Here is a 19,466-nt window from a genome sequence, read left to right as displayed (position 1 = left end):
CTCTCCTTTCACATGATTTCTCGCTAGCATGGAAATGCGTGCTTAACACCTTTCCATTTGCACTCGTTGACAAATTAGAATTGTTTTTAACCTAGTTCGTAATTATTTAATTTAATTTATAATTAATTAACCTTTAATTTGTTTTACTTGTTTCTAATATTGTAAATTTTGTTTTTATTATTTTTTAAGGTTCAAAATATGTAAATTTAATTTAGTGAATTTTTCCTTAATTTATTTTGGCTGATTTCGAAATTAAAATGCAATTAACTTTGTTTTCTACAAAACCGTGCACTACACGGTCTGTTTCGACTTCGATCAGTACCGCACGGTCCGCCAATTTTGATTTCTTTTCTTCTTTTGTTTCTTTAATTGTTTACTAATCCTATTTTAATAAATATGGATTGGTGAATAATTTTAATGAGTTGGGTTCAATTTGTTTAATTTAATTTAATTAGTTTAATTCTAGTCTAATTTGTTTACTAATTAATAAATCGGCTAACATCATTAATCAATCTAACTTAGTTTTAGCCTTTTTGTTTACATTTATTTTATTTGTTAAGTCATAATAGTTTAAGTTGTTTTTTGTTAGTTTGTATTGTAATTTTGTATCATGTATATAGGTTTTATTTTAATTGAGTCAAAATAATTTCGATAGTTGTTGTAATTAGATCGAGTTGTAATTTATTTCTCGTTGTGTCGGCATGAAATGCCTCGGTTGTAATAGGATAGATCCCAATGGCTCCCCCATTCCTCCTAAGCCGTGTTTGCGCGTCTTTTATTTCAAATCAACCAACATGCTAAAACAACTTTGACAAAGTTAGTATTCATGCATTAAACGACATAGAAATTATTGTCACATGTTAGGGTTTTAAAACGATGTTTGCATATCATATATCGTAGTAGCTACGACCTTGTTTGAAATCCGATACTTGACTTAGTAGAGGCCGTTATTGACGGGCAGGGTTAGGTGTCCTTATGGGCTTCCTAACACGTACCCTCACCCCTTACTGAAAATCTATGGTTTGTGGATCCGTCTAAATACCATTGGATTACGAGAGTCATTCAAATCGAGTGATATAGGGTACAAGTCTTTATCTTTAATCACTCGTAGTCGATTGGCTTTATGCTTTTCGATGAAAGGTGTAAAGTTGACTTGAACGGTTCCAAGTTCCCATAAAACTTGGTGGCGACTCTAATTTGTCTTAATTCGATTCGAAAGAACCTCGAGTCGATTATGCCTAGTGTGGATCCCGCGGACGCAGTTCCCGCGGGCGTTGTCCACAGTTTGGCGACTCCGCTGGGGAAAAGAGGACTAGTTACACTTTGTTTTTAGGGTCTTTTCCTCCGAGGTGAAACTTGAAAAGAAAGTATTGGAAAGTAAAACATTACTCGTAGTGCTACGATTCATGCATAAACCCTTAAGGACTTTCCCGGGCCGTCCCAGCGCTTCTTTGTGACGCGTGGGGGGCGACGTCCCATTATGCCCGGAACTGGCACATTGCTGGTGGGGATGCTCTTCTAGGTACTCTACCTAAAGGCCCTTGCTCTATAAGACCCAAAAAGGATGGAGGGCATAGACCTTCTTGTAGAAGACTTGCCGAGACTTAGAGATGTCTAGAAGCATACATCCTTATAACATAAGAATGACAATGTGTGAAATGAATTTCCCGAGTCTTTTCAAACTTTTCCGTATCGATTTCAAAACCGAACTTTTGAACAACTTACTTTCAAAAAAGCATGGTTTTAAAAACGCGGAATGCTGCCCAAATAGGACTAGATTTTTCGGCCCAAAATAAGCTTTTATAGCCGGCATGCTGCCCATTTCAAATCTCATTTTCAAATCAATTATTCGTTTTTTCAAATTCAATCTAAAATGCCTCTCGAACCTTAACCAAGCATGAAATGCGTCGAGTCGCGTCCGGGTCCTGGCCGTGTTAGGCTAGGCGTGTTTTGCCCCGAGAGTTTAGAACACGACCTTGTTGGGTCACCCGAGCTCACCTCTTGGGCTTCGAGTCATGTGGGTCGACCAATTGGTCTAGGATAGTCCACAGAAACGTCCAAGCTAGGCCATTTAGGGCGTTTCACTTAAACCTATGGGCTATGTTAGTCCAATCACGGGTTTAGTCACACCGAGTCCAGTTTAGGATCGAGCTATGACAGCTTGAGTCATGTCGTTTGTCGAGCCTAAAATTAATCGAGGTCTAAATCCAACCGTGAGTCGAACCTTTGGTTAGTCAGTCTTAAGTCGAGTCTTTGCTTGAGTCAAGTTGGTGTCGTGTCCTTAAGTGTGCAGGGGCTCTTGCATTTGAATATTGACTCAGTTCGGGGTTTTCTTGTAGAAAGGCCGCCAAAAACCCGACTTCAAGCAATGGAAGATGCTGTTAACAAACTCACTGAGGCCGTGAACCTCATGATGGCCAGAATAAATGTGATAGAATCCAAGCTGGGTGAAGATTCCTCTTCATCTACCCCACCTCTGACTGATCTGGAGAAATGGTTCAAGTTCATTGAGGACCGTCTGAAACTCTCCCAGGGGAAGAACATCCATTACGAAAATGCTAGGGCATATGCCCCAATTCAGGATAAGTTGCCCACGAACATGGTACTCACTGATATCCCAAACTTTAAGGGCACAGAAGATCCAGTCCACCATGTTAAGGCCTATAAGGGGTACTTAGCACTGAAGGGAGTACCTGCTGAAATGCTCTCTGAAATTTTCGCTCAATCTCTGGATGAACACCCGAAGGCGTGGTTCTATAATCTGGACCTTAAGAACTTCCCCAGCTTCGAAGATATCACGGTGGAGTTTTATAAGCACTATGCTGACAATGTCGAGATTTGGACCAATATAAGAATGCTAGAGGTTATGACACAGAAAGAAAAGGAAGGCTTTACTGAATTCCTTGCAAGATGGCGCGCTGAAAGCGTGAAGTTAGCCAAGAAGCCTGACGAAGTTGAAATGGTAGATAAGTTCGTAAAGAATCTACGACCCATTTACCGCAATGCTCTGAAATACCAGAATTTTGGCTCTTTCAAAGAATTGATAAGAATCGGGATAAAGATAGAAGATGATGTCATAAAGGGCAGAGGCTGAAAAGCCGAAAGAATACCAATGGGCCTCGTCGTCTAAGGCCAAGGCCCCAGCAACGACCCATATTGATGAAGCCATCAATCTCTTAGAAGGGCAATCGAAGAAACCGCAGAGCCAAGCTCCGAGGGCATTCACCGATATCGGATGCACTTATACATACGCTCTCCAAAGGCTCGTAGCCCAAGGAAAGCTGAAGCCTATTGGTCCAACTCCGGACCCACCCGTTGAGCAACAAGGTAAATGGTATAAACCAAATGCCTACTGTGCCTTTCATCAAGGGAAAGGCCATGATACTGAAAGGTGCTATCGATTGAAGCACGAAATTCAAGACATGATTGAGAACGGAACGCTCCCAATCCCAGCCATAAAACCCAATAACATCACCAATCCATTTGGCGATCACGCCAACTTTGTTTCTGTCGAAGACAATGTCGATTATTCCCATCTTATCCGCCCATGTCACTTGAAAGAGGTGTTTATCGGGAAAATATTTTTAGATTGCTTTGAATTCTTGCCAAACCCGAAGAATGAAATTCAAGTCGGGAGTCTTGCTCCAGAATGTACTCCTCTCGTTAATGAAGTTAATAAAAGACAATCCGAGTCACCAACCTTCATCACTGGCGTAGATCCTCAGAGGACTACCTTAGGATGGAGGCAGACCATCAAAGGGATCAAGGACTAGAACCGAGCATCTAAGCTGACAGCTGAACAAGAGAAAGCTCAAGACCAGATTTGAAAATTATGAGTCGGGATCTGTTTTCTTATCTTAGTCGAGTCGAGTCTAGAACTTTCTTTTTTTGAATTTGAGTCGTTTGTTCCGCGATGACCTAGGATGTGTCCTAGGAATCGTTTCTTCGAGTCTGTTAAGCATTTATCATTCCAATAAAAAAGTTGCAGTTTCGTTTACAAATATGTCTTGTTTCCAATCCTCAATCATTCCGAAACATGATAAAATGCACAACACACTCAAAGGAATCCCTGGGGTAGAAATATGTCATGTTTCAAAATATAAGGTACACTAGGATCCCGTGTTTGATTCCTTTACCTATTCCATGTCTGGTGGTAGAAAACCTCCATCTGAACCAATGTTTGTGACAAGCTTTTAGATGATTCTATGACAAACTCGGACTAGCTCCTTGTTTCCCCTATCGATGATGGAAGGCAAGCCTTTTCCTTAACAAAATCATCCCATCTCGAAGAGAGAAGATATCAACCCGTTCTAACAAGGAATTGTTAGTTCCTACCCAAATTAGTTGGCGAAGCCCGGTTTTCAAGGTGTATCCATTTATGACTAAGAGAATGAATAGAAGATCATTTTGAAAGAGAGAAAAAAGATGAAAAAGAATGAAAAATGAGAAAAAGAGAAAAATTGGAAAAATGAAAAAAAATGAAAAAAAAAATGAAAAATGAAAAAAAGATGAAAGAAAAAGAAAAAAGGAAAAAAGATGTTGGAAGTTATTGCGGAATGCTTTTTGGTTGAATGTCGAAGTTACGGAAGCCAGAATTCAAGTCAAGTACCCATAGTTGAGGTTCAATGGGCGAAGCCCAAAAGCGTAAGTAGTGACTTCTTTACCCTCTAAGTCCTTCCTGAGACGGTTAGAAGGGGATAGTCAGGAATTTTGAGAATCATTCCGCTTGTGCTGTTACACCCAGCCTTTAGGGTCCAGATATGGAGATTTGAACCCACATTGTTTTCCAACCCATTTGCACTCGGATTTCATCAAAACCGAGACACCTTTTCCAACCACGATGTAAGCCATAACCCGTTGGCCTTAGCACCACAAAGCGAACCTTCAGAATGATGGTTTACCTTACGAACCTATTTTTACCAAGCTCCACATCCCAAAGAATCAAAACCTTTTGTACCAACCCTAGACACGGGATACAACGGTACCTTACAGGCTAGAATGGGATACGACATGATACCTTAGGTTAAACCTTTGAGTGTGTACACACAATCAAAATGCCATGTTTATGCACCAAGATCGAACTACGTCGGATTTGATTTCGCTCCACGCGAATACGTAGGCAGTCCTTCTAAACAAGGGATTCAATCCACTCATCAACCAAGTTGTCATCTTGTCGGTTTCTTACGGGTCTTAACCAAGTCCAAATGAAGCCACCTTTGTTTGAGTCGGTCTTAGCACTCGATGTAGGCTAGGATAAGGATATAGGTTCAGATGAGTAATGTCAAGTCTCGGAATGAGATTTATCTAACGGTGTAGGCAAAGATGCTAAGTCAGATAGATGTGGGTTTGTGTTAGGAATAGAAAATATGAAAAACCCGCTGAAAAGAATGAAGGCGTGGAAGAAAAAATAGTAAAAGCCCGCTGAAAAGAAAGAAGGCGGTGGCAAGAAATGATGAAACTCGCTAAAAAAAAAAGGAGGCGAGGAGAAGAGTGACAGAATGTTCCCAACAAGAGTGATGTGTGATGTCTAGGTGTTCTCATAAAATCAGTCTGTGTTTAGTATCTGGGCGAAGCCAACATTGTTGCTCCGTGAGTTAAACCCACCCTGTCAATGCCAAGTGATCTTGATTCCCATGTGCCCTTGGGAGCACGCCCATGCCATACGATATCTCCGTCCCAAGTCCGACGACCTTGTGATTCCCATTTGTCGTCTTTTGGTTCCGGAATGGCCAATTTACATTTCTACCCCCCAACAAGTTAATATTTGAATTAAAACCCGTGCACACTTACGGTTTTATTTTCTTTTTTTGTTTTACGGTAGCGAGCTACGCCCGCGTTGTTTACAAGTCATACAGAGTGTCTGAGTCATATTTCATGCTCACCCATCAAGGTTCGATTTCAAAAAAAAAAAATTTCAAAATTTCAAAATTCCAAAAAAAACTTTTTGCGAATTGTGGATAGATGATCCAAGTAGTGGAATCTTTGTGGGTCTATGATCCAATCCTTTGAAATTCAAAATTCAAGATTCAATTTTTGAAGGGCCGATGGCCCAACATTCCAAGTGATGTCAAATTCAAACTTCGGGTTGATGGCCCAGTTTTTTCAAAATTTTCAAGTTCAATTTTCGGGTCGATGACCCAATATTTCAAATGATCTAATTTTAGGATCGATGATCCAAATGTGCTTATGTGATGATTATGGCTTGTACATTTTCTATGTTTCAAATATAGCAGGATATGCTTCAACTGGGGGCTCTAAAGTCTTCGACTTTAGAGCCATTGCAAACTGAGGGCTCTGAAGCCGTTGGCTTCAGAGACCATTATCAAGATGTAAAGGATGACATCCACCAATAATTCAATTCAATACAAGAGTATGAAATGGAAGAATCCGTAGCTGAAAGCAAATGATGAAAGCGGCGGCAATCTCCTCGGAAAGTCCCGTCCCATTTAGGCACCTGCCAGCAGATGATAAGCTTTGGGCAAGTGTCGACAGATGATGAATTTCGGACAAGCGCCAACAGATGATAAATTTTGGGCAAATGTCAGCAGATGATGAATTTTGGACAAACGCCGAGATGATAAACTTTGGGCATGCGTCGGCGGTTGCCGAACTACGACGCGGTTTGATTCCATCGAAAACGGATACGTAGGCGCCTAAGGATAAGGCTCAATCCACCATATATGCAATTTATGGGTCGACGACCAATGATGACAATTTGACGGAACAGAAGCAAGAGTTAATCCCCGACGAAGTTTCAGGTATGATCTCTTCTTATGGCTGGCGAGCTTATATACGCAAGTCTAATGGACTATAAACGACCCGCAGAATCCTCAGGTCGAGAGGGACCAGGGGTATACTTTGACTTTCGCCTTGTCCAAGCCTCAGTCAAAGTGGGGGCTCTGTAGATACCCGTATCCTTCGATATTGGAATATATAGAGAACCCGACAAACACCCGATAATGATAGGACACATGTATTCTTTAGTTGTCATTGTCAATATTTGGGCTCGTTTTACGATGTAGAATGAGCATTGTCGACGAAGTATTTTATTAATTTAAATGATATTTAAATTGAATGTTTTTAAAAAAAAAGTGAATTCATTCTTTTGTTTTAATTTGAATTTATTTTCTTAAATCTGTTTTATTGAAAATAAAATATATTTTTGATTTGAAAAATCATTTATTTTAACGTGTTAATTGATTTGAAAGATCGATTTTGAAAGTTGAAAACTCGTTTTGATCACACGTTTTGGAGCTCCATCGTAGCTCGGTTTTTGAGCCCGTTTTCTTTACGATTTGGCACGAATCTCGAGTTCACTAACCGACCTAGGCTTTCACTTATCCAACCCCAGTTCGAACCCCCATACTCACGTTCGAAATCTCGTCCCAAACATACACAAAACAGCCCAACACTTTCCCCTTACCCGCGTTAGCTCTTCCTCTCTTCCAACCCCTTTTGTGTGCTTCAAAGCTTGACCCACACCCGCCACAACCAGCCCAATTCCTGCCCCTCATTACCCACAACAACCCATCACTAAAACCACCACGAAACCCATCCAATTCCCGTCCCAAACACCTAACAAGCAGCCCACAAATAACACGGCCTATCCCCCTGTTTTGCGTGCTCAAACCCGAGTCAAAAATCCGCTCCAAACACCACTTAAACCCATGCCCATTAACCCTAACCCATACCCTAGTATCCTACCCATATTATCTTAGCTTAACCACCAAGAAAACCCCCCATACAAACCCTAAAAACCCCACGAAATAGCTGATGGACATCAGCTATGCAAACCGAGCCCGACTGCTTGTTGCTTCCTTTTACCCTACTTTAACTCCCTATAAATACCTCCCCTCTGCCATACTTTCATTCCTCTAAGTTCTCCATACATACTACCGTCACTCACTAGCTTTAATCTCCAAAAACAAACCCTAATTGCCTCTCAAAACTCTCGACAACACCGATACATCCAAACTGAAACAGTATGTGTCTCTCTCGAAATACAATTCGTTTCCCCTTCAAATCTCCATTAAAATTCGAGTTTCTTGTTCCTAATTAACCACATAACATCCCTCTACATCTTAGACAAATATTCACGAGCCAAATTGACCTTGAGAGTACACGAATCCCCTCGAAAAGCAGAGTGTCATACACTCTGTTTTCGCGGCTTTTCCTGTCTGTCCAGTTCTGTTTGTGCTCGTTTTTCGTGCCCAATAACTTAGAACGAGCGTGGTTTGTTTTAAGATATTTGTTCTACTCTCTTTCTAGTTTTCAAAACATCTTTTAAATCTAATTTTCACCGTGAAACGAGTGAGAAATTGCAGTTTGAAAGTCGCTGTCCAGATTTGCAAAAAAACGTGTTATTGCTTTGTTCCTTCGTCGACGACGGCCTCTCGAGATAAAATCTATGATCGATTACGACCCAAGACGGTGTCAACGATACATGTAGGTTGAGGGTGCATCAAATCCTCCTCTTCTCCCTTTTATTTCGTTCTTTTTATGTTTGTTTTTTTATTGTTCGTTTTACATTGTTTGTCGTTTTGTTTACCGTTTGATATCGTTAACTATGAAATTAGTTTAGTCCGAGTATGAGTTAAAGTACCACCATGAACACCCGCGTTGACTTGATATGGGAAAGAAATCCGCCACATCGGTTGGTCGTATCCCCCGTCTCATTTACATATCCTCGTGTTCAAGGTAGGGCATTAATAAAACGAATCCTAACTTCGTTCCTCTCTTTTGACCCCTCGTTTGTTTCGTTCAATTCGACCTACCCTAGGACCCTTCGCATGTTAGTTCGACCTCTGATTGTTAACATATGACTCATTTAGACGACATTAGATCAATTTAATAACCTAATTAGACACGTTAGGTGGCTTCGACACAAGCATTAAAATCGACTAACAATTCTATAACCTAATTGAATGCATCTCTCCTTTCACATGATTTCTCGCTAGCATGGAAGTGCGTGCTTAACACCTTTCCATTTGCACTCGTTGACAAATTAGAATTGTTTTTAACCTAGTTCGTAATTATTTAATTTAATTTATAATTAATTAACCTTTAATTTGTTTTACTTGTTTCTAATATTGTAAATTTTGTTTTTATTATTTTTTAAGGTTCACAATATGTAAATTTAATTTAGTGAATTTTTCCGTAATTTATTTTGGCTGATTTCGAAATTAAAATGCAATTAACTTTGTTTTCTACAAAAACCGTGCACTACACGGGTCTGTTCTGACTTCTGATCCGTGCACCGCATTTAGTCCTGTTTCATTCGACTTCGATTAGTGCACCTTTGCACGGTCCCGCCATTTTGATTTATTTTCTTCTTTTGTTTCTTTAATTGTTTACTAATCCTATTTTAATAAATATGGATTGGTGAATAATTTTAATGAGTTGGGTTCAATTTGTTTAATTTAATTTAATTAGTTTAATTCTAGTCTAATTTGTTCACTAATTAATAAATCGGCTAACATCATTAATCAATCTAACTTAGTTTTAGACTTTTTGTTTACATTTATTTTATTTGTTAAGTCATAATAGTTTAAGTTGTTTTTTGTTAGTTTGTATTGTAATTTTGTATCATGTATATAGGTTTTATTTTAATTGAGTCAAAATAATTTCGATAGTTGTTGTAATTAGATCGAGTTGTAATTTATTTCTCGTTGTGTCGGCATGAAATGTCTGGGTTGTAATAGGATAGATCCCAATGGGTCCCCTATTCCTCCTAAGCCGTGTTTGCGCATCTTTTATTTCAAATCAACCAACATGCTAAAACAACTTTGACAAAGTTATTATTCATGCATTAAACGACATAGAAATTATTGTCACATGTTAGGGTTTTAAAACGATGTTTGCATATCATATATCGTAGTAGCTACGGCCTTGTTTGAAATCCGATACTTGACTTAGTAGAGGCCGTTATTGACGGGCGGGGTTAGGTGTCCTTATGGGCTTCCTAACACGTACCCTCACCCCTTACTCAAAATCTATGGTTTGTGGATCCGTCTAAATACCATTGGATTACGAGAGTCATTCAAATCGAGTGATATAGGGTACAAGTCTTTATCTTTAATCACTTGTAGTCGATTGGCTTTATGCTTTTCGATGAAAGGTGTAAAGTTGACTTGAACGGTTCCAAGTTCCCATAAAACTTGGTGGCGACTCTAATTTGTCTTAATTCAATTCGAAAGAACCTCGAGTCGATTATGCCTAGTGTGGATCCCGCGGACGCAGTTCCCGCGGGCGTTGTCCACAAGCGGTTTTTGAATCTTCGCTATTATTTCTGAAATTGAAGGAAAATAGTGAATTTGTTTTCACTATTATTTTTGAAGTTGGCGGTTTTGATCGCCGTTTGCTTGAAAATAGCGAATTTAAATTTTCACTATTTGATTGGAGTGACGGTTTATGTGCCATCGTTTAAAGCCTTCGAAAATAATGAATTTGAATTTTCACTATTTGTTTTTGTTTTTGAGAAAATGACGACCTTTAATATCGTCAAATGAAAATTCGAAGTTTGTTATGTGGAAATTGGGCTAAAGGCCAAAATTCGCTGAAAAGGCAAGCGACGCCTGATTGAGGCGCGAGCCACCTGGCGAATCAAAGGGGCTTCCCTTTTTTCTGTAAAAAGACGCGAGGTTGGACTGCATCTCATTCATCATTCCGCCTTCTTTATTTTCGACACAAAACCCGCGAAAATCGCCATTGAAGGACCTTCACTAGCTTCCACTCTTGCCATCATCAACAATGTCATCTCAAGGTATGCATTTCCTCTTGAATCCATTTAAACTTGTTGATCTTTAGCTCGATTGAATTAGGGCGGATTTTACCCTAAAAAATCGAATTGGGCGTTTTTGATTGAGCCCATTTCGAGTGAAATTGATGCTTGCATTAGGTTAGAAACCTGTTTAGGAGTATATGGGTGCTTTTAGTTTGTATTTTGGTCCCCGTTCCCGCTCCCTATGCTCGAAAAACCGTCTCACTTCGCAATGCCAAGTTTATTTGCTTAGGTCTTGGGTCCCACTAGGTTGCATTGTAGTTGGGAAAACCTGTATTCGCCATTTATGGACCTTCGTTGGATATTGTGGGCAAAATTGGATTTTTGCCTTTTGTGACGGTCTTACGTCTGACAAAATAAGCGTCTGTTTGGGCTTGAATTGAGTCAGTTTGCCTTGAAATGGACCTCATTGGTAATTTAGGTCACCTTTTTACGGTCGTTTTTGAATTTTGACCGGTTTGGGCTCAAATTAGCGTATGAATTGCCTTTTTGAACCGTAGAAAAATACCCCATTGCGTCGGGAATGTATTTCGGTTTGTTGGCGGGCCCTGTAGGGGTCTTGAAATGCCGTTTTTGTGGTTTTGACTCGTCTTTTGCTAGAAAAGATGGTCAAGTCGTTTTTGTTTGTTTGTTGTGAACGGTTTTGTTTGGTTGGATTTTGGGCGGGATTGCCCTTGTTTTGTATTGCAGGTTATGTTTTTTGGATTTATCCATTTCATGCCGTCGTAATGCCGAAATTTCGGCTGACGTTTTTTTTGTTCTTTGGATCATAGGGTATCGTTTGGGACCTATGGGGTCCGTTGTTGAGGTTTTGGAGGAGGAGAATGATCCTGGAGGGGAAGAGACGACCGAGGAGGCTGCCGGATTTGAGGCGGTGCTGGAGGATGCTTCCGTAGAGGAGGAGAGGCGGCTGATGTGTCCGGTTTGTCCTTTTCGTTGTGGCTCATAGACAGGATGGCTGATGATTGGGGGTCAGCACCGGAGTGGTGCATCGCATCATGGTTCTTGGCCTCCTCATCATCTAGAGTCTGCAAGACACTGTCTTCTTTTTTGTCGTGGAGAAGGAACGGGGTATTACCATAATGGTAATCACCTCTTTTCTCTATGTTGCTCCCTTTCTTTTCTGATCGGAAGGGTAGGGAGTGCTTAATTCGGTAGGTGGCAGATAGCCCCCAGTTCGTTGTCTTAGGCCAGTGTCTGTATGATAGACGGTTGTTTTAGGCCAGTGTCTGTATAATAGATGTCTTTACTGAACCCTGTTTGTACGGTCAGTTGTTCGTATCGAACGCATGTCGATGTATTTTGCGTGAGGCGGTTTGTATATATGTGTTTTTGGATTGTGGTTCATTTTTGTGATTTTTGGCTTTTTGTGTTGTGTTTCGGAGGAGCGCTGTCGGCTGTTGATTCTCCTTTTGCTTTGCACTAGTTCCTGCATCGTTAGTGTAGAAAACAAGCAACAGATAGCACATACGCATAAACGTAAACACGTAGAAGCATTTGATTGAAAACCAAAATTAACCAAGATGACTTGAAGTTAAAATTGAAATTTTGAAATGAATTTTGAAAATTCCGTGACAAATCGTCACGTTCGGAATTCAAAAGGAATTGATTTGAAAATTTGAGCAATTAATTCGTGTTGTGAATTAAATTGCATCGAAATTTGAAATTGACTCGAAAAAATTCAAACTCAAACCGTCATGAAATAATTTTTAGAAAGGGATTTTTGCGAGTATATTTGATTTTTTTGGTTTTTTGAGGTCAAGACTCGGATTTGTGAGTGCTTGAATTTTTGAGAAAAATTGACGTCGTGTTATCAATTTTCGATTTTGATAGAAGACACGAAAAAGCGAAAAATTTTCGGAATTTCGACTGACATGGAAACGATCCATCGCGGATCGGGGCAACTAGCCCTTCCCCTCTTAAAAAAAGAAAGAAAAATCCGTATGTTTAAAGCTGCGTTATGGGAACCGTGTCAAATTTCGTAAAACGCGAAAACAAGAAAATGTGAGTGTGAGGAAACACAAAATGTCCTGAATCATCCCGAAGAGGTGCGAGCTTCCTGGCGGGAGGTTTGAGGTGTCAGGAGAAAGCACAAGTTGAAAGAGACAAGTCAACTGCAGGAATCCTGGGGAAGGTCCAAAGAGGCGCGAGCAGCCTGGCGATGGAAGCCGGCTCTCCCCTTTTTCCGAAACATGCGCTGATCATTTTGTATAAATAGGGACGTTTGCGCTTCATTGTTTCATCATCCGAAACACAAAATCATCTCTACAAAACCTCTTCTTCTTCCACAAAAATATTTCATGGATGCTTTCGAGAACGCATTGCGACAATGGTGCCGGGATTTGTCGCCTCCCGAAAAGTATCAACTCGCTTGCATGGGAGTTGGTCAATTGTTGGTGCTTCGTCAAGTCAAGATGCAACCTTCATTTCTTGAAGCATGTTCTCGGTTTTGGGATTCGAAACACCATGTTTTTGTTTTCCCGAAAAGCGAAATTTGCCCTTTTGCCGAAGAAGTTGGAGCCATTGGTGGGTGTCCGGGTTGTGTTCCGGTGCTTCCTCCGACTCGGTTGTGCTACAAGGAGAAATTCCGTTCCATGTTGGGCTTATCAACAAGCCAAATAAACTTTCTTCTTGCTCCACATGGTGTGGATATGTTGGCTCTTATCAACATTTGTTCAAGCCGATTAGATGTTAATGTCTCGGAGGTGGCTAGGAGAAGGGCTCTTGCATTTTGCCTTGTCCATGTGTACCTCTTTGTTGATGTCTTGAAGAAGGAGGGGCCAAGATGCCATGGTAGCATGACCCTTATCCATGTGATTGAGCAAATGGAGCATGGTAGAGATCCATCATGGTTGGTGCTTGGAGAGATCATCTAAGCTTTGAACAAGGAAGGCTCTTGTGGAGAAGCTCCCTCTTTCGGATCCCCAAGGATCCTCCAAGTGTGGCTATTGGAGAGGCTAAGGTATGTAGAGCCTCTGGTTGATTCTTCTTCTTATTCCTTCTGTCACCTTACCATGAGGAAGAAGTTGTACCCGGATAGTTTCGCTTCCACCGAGGCCTGTTGGGCCGCAAGATTGGCGGAGGAGGGTGATCCTCATATCCGTTGGGTGGTGCCGTGGTGGCACTTGAGATCCTTCACGGGGTTGCCCGCTTCGGGTGCTAGTCCTCGTTCTTTGATGGTGGTGGGTTTGAAGGTTGTTTCCTTCATATATCCTGAAAGGCTCATGAGGCAAATGGGGCGTCAACAAAAGGTGCCCGCTCAAGATACTCTTGTCCAAGAGAATATTTTCCGGAACTCCGAGCTCGTGGAATTCTTCGAAAGATGGTGGGCCACTCGGCCGCTTTGGGAGGTGCCAAACCCCGCTGCCACGACATGGGTGACTCCCGCTTATGTCAAGTGGTCACGTGCTCCGTCCTTGGAAGAGAGATCTAAATTTCGTAAGGACGAGGTTGTCGACTTGAAGTACCGAGAGGTTGGCATGGCCAACCGTGCCTTCTTTGAGGAGTATGTTGATGGAGCTACCCCCGATGTGATGAGACCACCGAAGAGGAGGAGTTCCGGCCCCACGAATATGGTGGGCCGTGCATTGGCTCGTCTTGGGTCAAATATGGGACTTGTGCTAGACCGGAGGCCGTCGCCGTCTTAGATCCGTTGAGGATCCGTTCCGAGGAGGAAATCTGTTGGAATATGTGTCCTCCGACAATAATGCTATCACAATTGTCGATCATGATGATCACATGTTTAAATCTCATTTTAAGAATACATGTGAGATGTAATATTTTACAGTCAACTGGTCCACACATATCGGTAATGATTGGCTGACTAGAGTTTGACATTACTGTCGTGCGACGGTGGTGATCAGTTGATCCCCTTAAGTCATACCTATAGGGAAATACTCTTAATTGATTATTTAATTGATCGTATGCCGATACGAGTTAATTAAATTGCTTAAAATTGACGGATGATTTTGTGAGTAAAGTTAACGTGTCTTTATTGTAATTTGATTAAATGAGATACGGTCTAAGTAATCAAATTGTTTTATTACTTAGATAAAATTATTATTTATGAAACAATTGAAATTAAAATTGAATGAATAATTTATTATAAATACAAGATGTTGTAATTTATAATTTGATAAACCATTTTGGTACAAGTAATTATGAATTACTAAGTCGATTTTTGTACATGACGTATTTTAATTAATACGTTGATTTTTAATATGTTAAAAATACATTACATTGTGACATGTCATGTAACATGTAACATATGACAAATTGACAAATGACAAAATAAAATGGACCTTCCATTTTATTTTGTATGTAACGAAAATTGGAGGGAGTATTAGTGGAAAAATTATGTTGATTATTTTAATAAGAGAAAACATAATTATTAAAGCCTAATCTCTAGCCATGCAACCCTACAAGCTTTTGAGAAGAGCAAAACTAAAAGGCATTGGGCATGTTACCCAAGGCCAATAATTCGGCCACCATAGGGAAAAGAAAAGAGTTTTTCTTTTCAATTTTTTATTCATTCATCATTTTTACACAACATTTTCTAGTGTAAGAAAATTTATTCTCTACAATTTGTGATAATTCTAGAGAGATAAACTCACTAATCTCTTCTCTCTCAACCGAAAAACAAGAGAGAACAAAAATATTTTGTGTCAAAATTTTAAGTAAGACTAATCCTAATACTAGATCATATTATTTTAGTCTTTAAGAGTATTCCTTGGGTATTCATTTTTGGGAGAGATTCTATACTTGAATCTTTGTTCATCCATTATTTGGAATGCTCAAGAACTAACAAGAAGGAGATCTTGTTGGTGCCCATAAAACCGAAATCACATAGTAAGGAACATGATTTCTTCCCTTTTCTAATTATGTTTGCATGCATAAGATCTAAGTTTTAATTTTATGACTAAATTAAAATGTAACATATATGAATATGTAAATTAATGAGATATAGATTTCTAACAAAATCCATGCTAGGCGGGCCAACAAGAAGAACAAGGGGAAGATGTACCCCGAGGGAAAAGGCAAGGTTAGAATGGAAGAGTGAAGACCTCCATTACCCACTCTATTATTATGTTGTATTATTGTTGTGAGTTTTTATTATGTTGTACTAGCTAGTTATTGTGTGTTTTGTGCTAGTTTTATTATGTGAGGTGTTTTGGTTGACACCTTAGCTTTGACAAGTTGTAGACTTATCGAGCTCTATTTGTTGAAATTGTAATCCCTCCCATCATTAATTAAATAAGAGGATTGCTCGTGTCAAAACTTGTGAACGCTTGTTTCTTCCATCCATTTGGTGAAGGTAATTCGATTTGAATCGTCCTAAACAATTGCACTTGGGAAAGTGGTATTTTGTGGAAAGGGAGAAAGGCTTATTTTGTATTTTTGTGGAAAAAGGGAATGGTTTTCCTTTCTCTTTTTTTTGGGATGTTTTTATGTGGGGATGGTTGTTTTTTTTTATTGTGGGAATGGTTGTATCCTTCTTGTGTAAGAAAGGACTGCCTACGTATTCACCTGGAGAGGTGAAATCAAACCATGATCGTAGTTCGAAATGTCTTGTGAATGTGAATTAGGTTTTATGGTTGTATCCCTCAGGCATAAGAGGGACAGCCTACTATCCACCTGAAGAGGTGAAATCAAACCATGCTCGTAGTTTAGGGGGTTGTTTTGTTTTAGTGAAAATGGACGTTGCCTTTGATAGATCAAAGGACATTCAAAACGGGCAAGGTGTCGCAGCTTAGACTCGATAAAACATGCAATTTCAAATCAGAACACGTTGAGGAATTTGACTTGAAAAGGGTTGAGGTCGTTGCTAGTTGTAAAGCTAGGCTAGGTCGTTGGCTGTTATGGTTCAAGGGTAGTATTTCTTGAGTTGGTCTAGGTTGGTTGGATTTGTAAAGTCCTCCCCATCTAGGTCACTCAGTCTCACTGCGCCCTTCGAAAGTATTTTCTTGACCAGGTATGGCCCGGCCCAGATGGGTTTGAATTTCCCCCTCGGACCGACGGGCAATGGTGCTCGAACTGACTTGAGGACCAAGTCGCCCTCCTGGATGTTTCTGGGTTTAACCTTCTTGTTGAATGCCCGTTGTATACGTCGTTGGTATAGCTGGACGTTGTGCAAGGTGTTGAGTCGCCGTTCGTCTAGAAGAGTGAGTTGTTCGTACCTTCGACGGGTCCATTCCGCCTCAGGGACTTGACTCTCCAGTAGGATGCGTAGAGAAGGGACCTCTAACTCTACCGGTTGAACCGCCTCCATACCGTATGCTAGGTAGAAGGGTGTGGCGCCTGTCGGTGTTCGAATGGAGGTTCGGTATCCCTAAAGTGCGAATGGGAGTTTGCTCGGCCAATCGCGGTATTTGTCTTGCATTTTCTTGATAATGGTGACAAGAGTTTTGTTCGCTGCCTCCACCGCTCCATTGGTTTGGGGACGGTAGGGGGATGATCGATGTCGCTTGATTTTGTACTTGTCCAGCAAAGCTTGAGTTTCCGCCCGGAAGTGAGAGCCTTGATCGCTGATGATTTCATGGGGTACCCCATATCGGCAGATGATGTTGTTTTGAATGAACTTGGCCACTTGTTTGGCGGTCCAGACTGCATATGACTGCACTTCCACCCATTTGGTGAAGTAGTCGATGGCAACGAGGACGAAGCAATGCCCCTTGGTGCCTATCGGGTTGACTTTCCCGATGATGTCGATGCCCCAGGTTGAGAAAGGCCAGGGTGATGTCATGGTGTACAAAAGGGATGGTGGTATGTGTTGTATGTTGGCGAAGATTTGGCAATTGTGGCAATGTTTGACGTAGTTACGGCAATCGGCTTCCATGGTGGTCCAGTAGTAACCTAGCCGCATTATTTTCCGTGTAAGCATCATTGCACTCATGTGAGGGCCACATTCTCCGTCGTGAACCTCTGCCATGACTTTTTTGGCTTTGTGATGGTCAATGCAAAGGAGGAGAATTCCTTGGGGTGTTCTTTTGTAGAGTTGATTCTGGTTTATCACGAATTGCGATGCAAGTAAACGGATGGCTCTTTGTCCTCTTTGATCAGAGTTGGGAGGGAATTCGTTTTTGGTTTTGTAATTGGGGATGGCTTGGTACCAAGGTTCATCATGGCTTTCCTCGTCGTTGATAATAGCACAAATGTGGGCTGGCTCGCTCCTTCTCTCGACACATAGGGGCATTGATGTCATGTCGTCAGGTATGTTGACGAGCGCGGAAAGTTTTGCCAGGGCATCGGCTAATTGATTTTCCTCTCGTGGCACGTGGAAGTAGTCGAATTGGTCGAAGAATTCGGCCTCTTGTCTGATCTTCGCTTGGTAGGGAGCTAAGCTATCAGATCGGATTTTCTATGATCCGGACACCTGATTGATGATGAGCGAGGAATCGCCGTGGACCCTCAATCTCTTGATGCCAAGTGTGATGGCTGCTTGTAGGCCGATGAGACATGCTTCATATTCAGCGGCCTTGTTGGTGACGGCGAAGTCTAGCTTGACCGAGATTGGAACATGTTCTCCCTCTGGTGATATTAGAAGGATTCCTACCCCGAAGCCTCTCAGATTAGATGCACCATCGAAGTATAGGTCCCATGCGTCGGAGTCGGCGCAAAGGATGTCATCGTCAGGAAGTGACCAAGTGTCGGTCGTTGGATCCTCGTTGACGGGATTCTCTGCCAGGAATCAGCGACTGCTCTTCCCTTGATGACCTTGAAGGGTACAAACTTGAGATCGAACTCGGACAACATGAGTGTCCATCTAGACAGCCTTCCGTTTAGTGCGGGATTTTCGAAGATGTATTTAACCGGGTCCATCTTGGAGTAGATGTGGACCGTATAGCTGAGCATGTAATGTCGCAGCTTCTTTGTTGACCATACTAGGGCAAGGCATGTCTTTTTCAATTGGGTATGCTTCGTCTCATACTCAATGAACTTTTTGCTGATGTAGTAGATGGCTCGTTCTTCGTTGCCAACTGTTTGTGCTAGCATTGTTCCCATGGCCGTGTTGGTAACAGTCAGGTATAGGAATAGAGGAATCCCCGATTGAGGTGGCATGAGGACAGAAGGTTTGGATAGGATTTCTTTTATCCTGTGGAAGGCCTTCTGACAGTCGTCGTCCCAATCGGTGTGATCGGAGGCGCGAAGCTTTTTGAATATCGGCTCGCAAATCATAGTGAGCTTGGCAATGAAGCGGCTGATGTATTGGACCTGGCAGAGAAATCCCCGAATCTCCTTCTCGTTCCTAGGCCGAGGCATTTGTTGAAGGGCTTTGATTTTGGTTGGATCAATCTCAATGCCTCTTTTGCTGACGACATGTCCCAAGAGTTTTCCGGAGGTAACCCCGAATGCACACTTCTGAGTATTTAGTCTCATGTTGTATTTCCGCAGACGAGCGAATAATTTCCAGAGGGCATTGATGTGGCCGTCCCGTTCTTTTGATTTGACAATCATGTCATCGACATACACCTCTACCTCCTTGTGCATCATATCATGTAGGAGAGTGGTGGCGGTTCTTTGATAGGTTGCTCCAGCGTTGATGAGGCCGAAAGGCATGACCGTGTAGCAATATGTACCCCACTGTGTAGTGAACCCAGTCTTGTGCATGTCTTCCTCAACCATTTTAATCTGGTTGTACCCAGCATACCCGTTCATGAATGATAGGAGAGAATGTTCGGCAGTGTTG

This window comes from Silene latifolia, chromosome X (genome assembly GCF_048544455.1).
Source record: "Silene latifolia isolate original U9 population chromosome X, ASM4854445v1, whole genome shotgun sequence".
NCBI lineage: Eukaryota > Viridiplantae > Streptophyta > Magnoliopsida > Caryophyllales > Caryophyllaceae > Silene > Silene latifolia.
Note: the sequence above shows the minus strand (reverse complement) of the source record.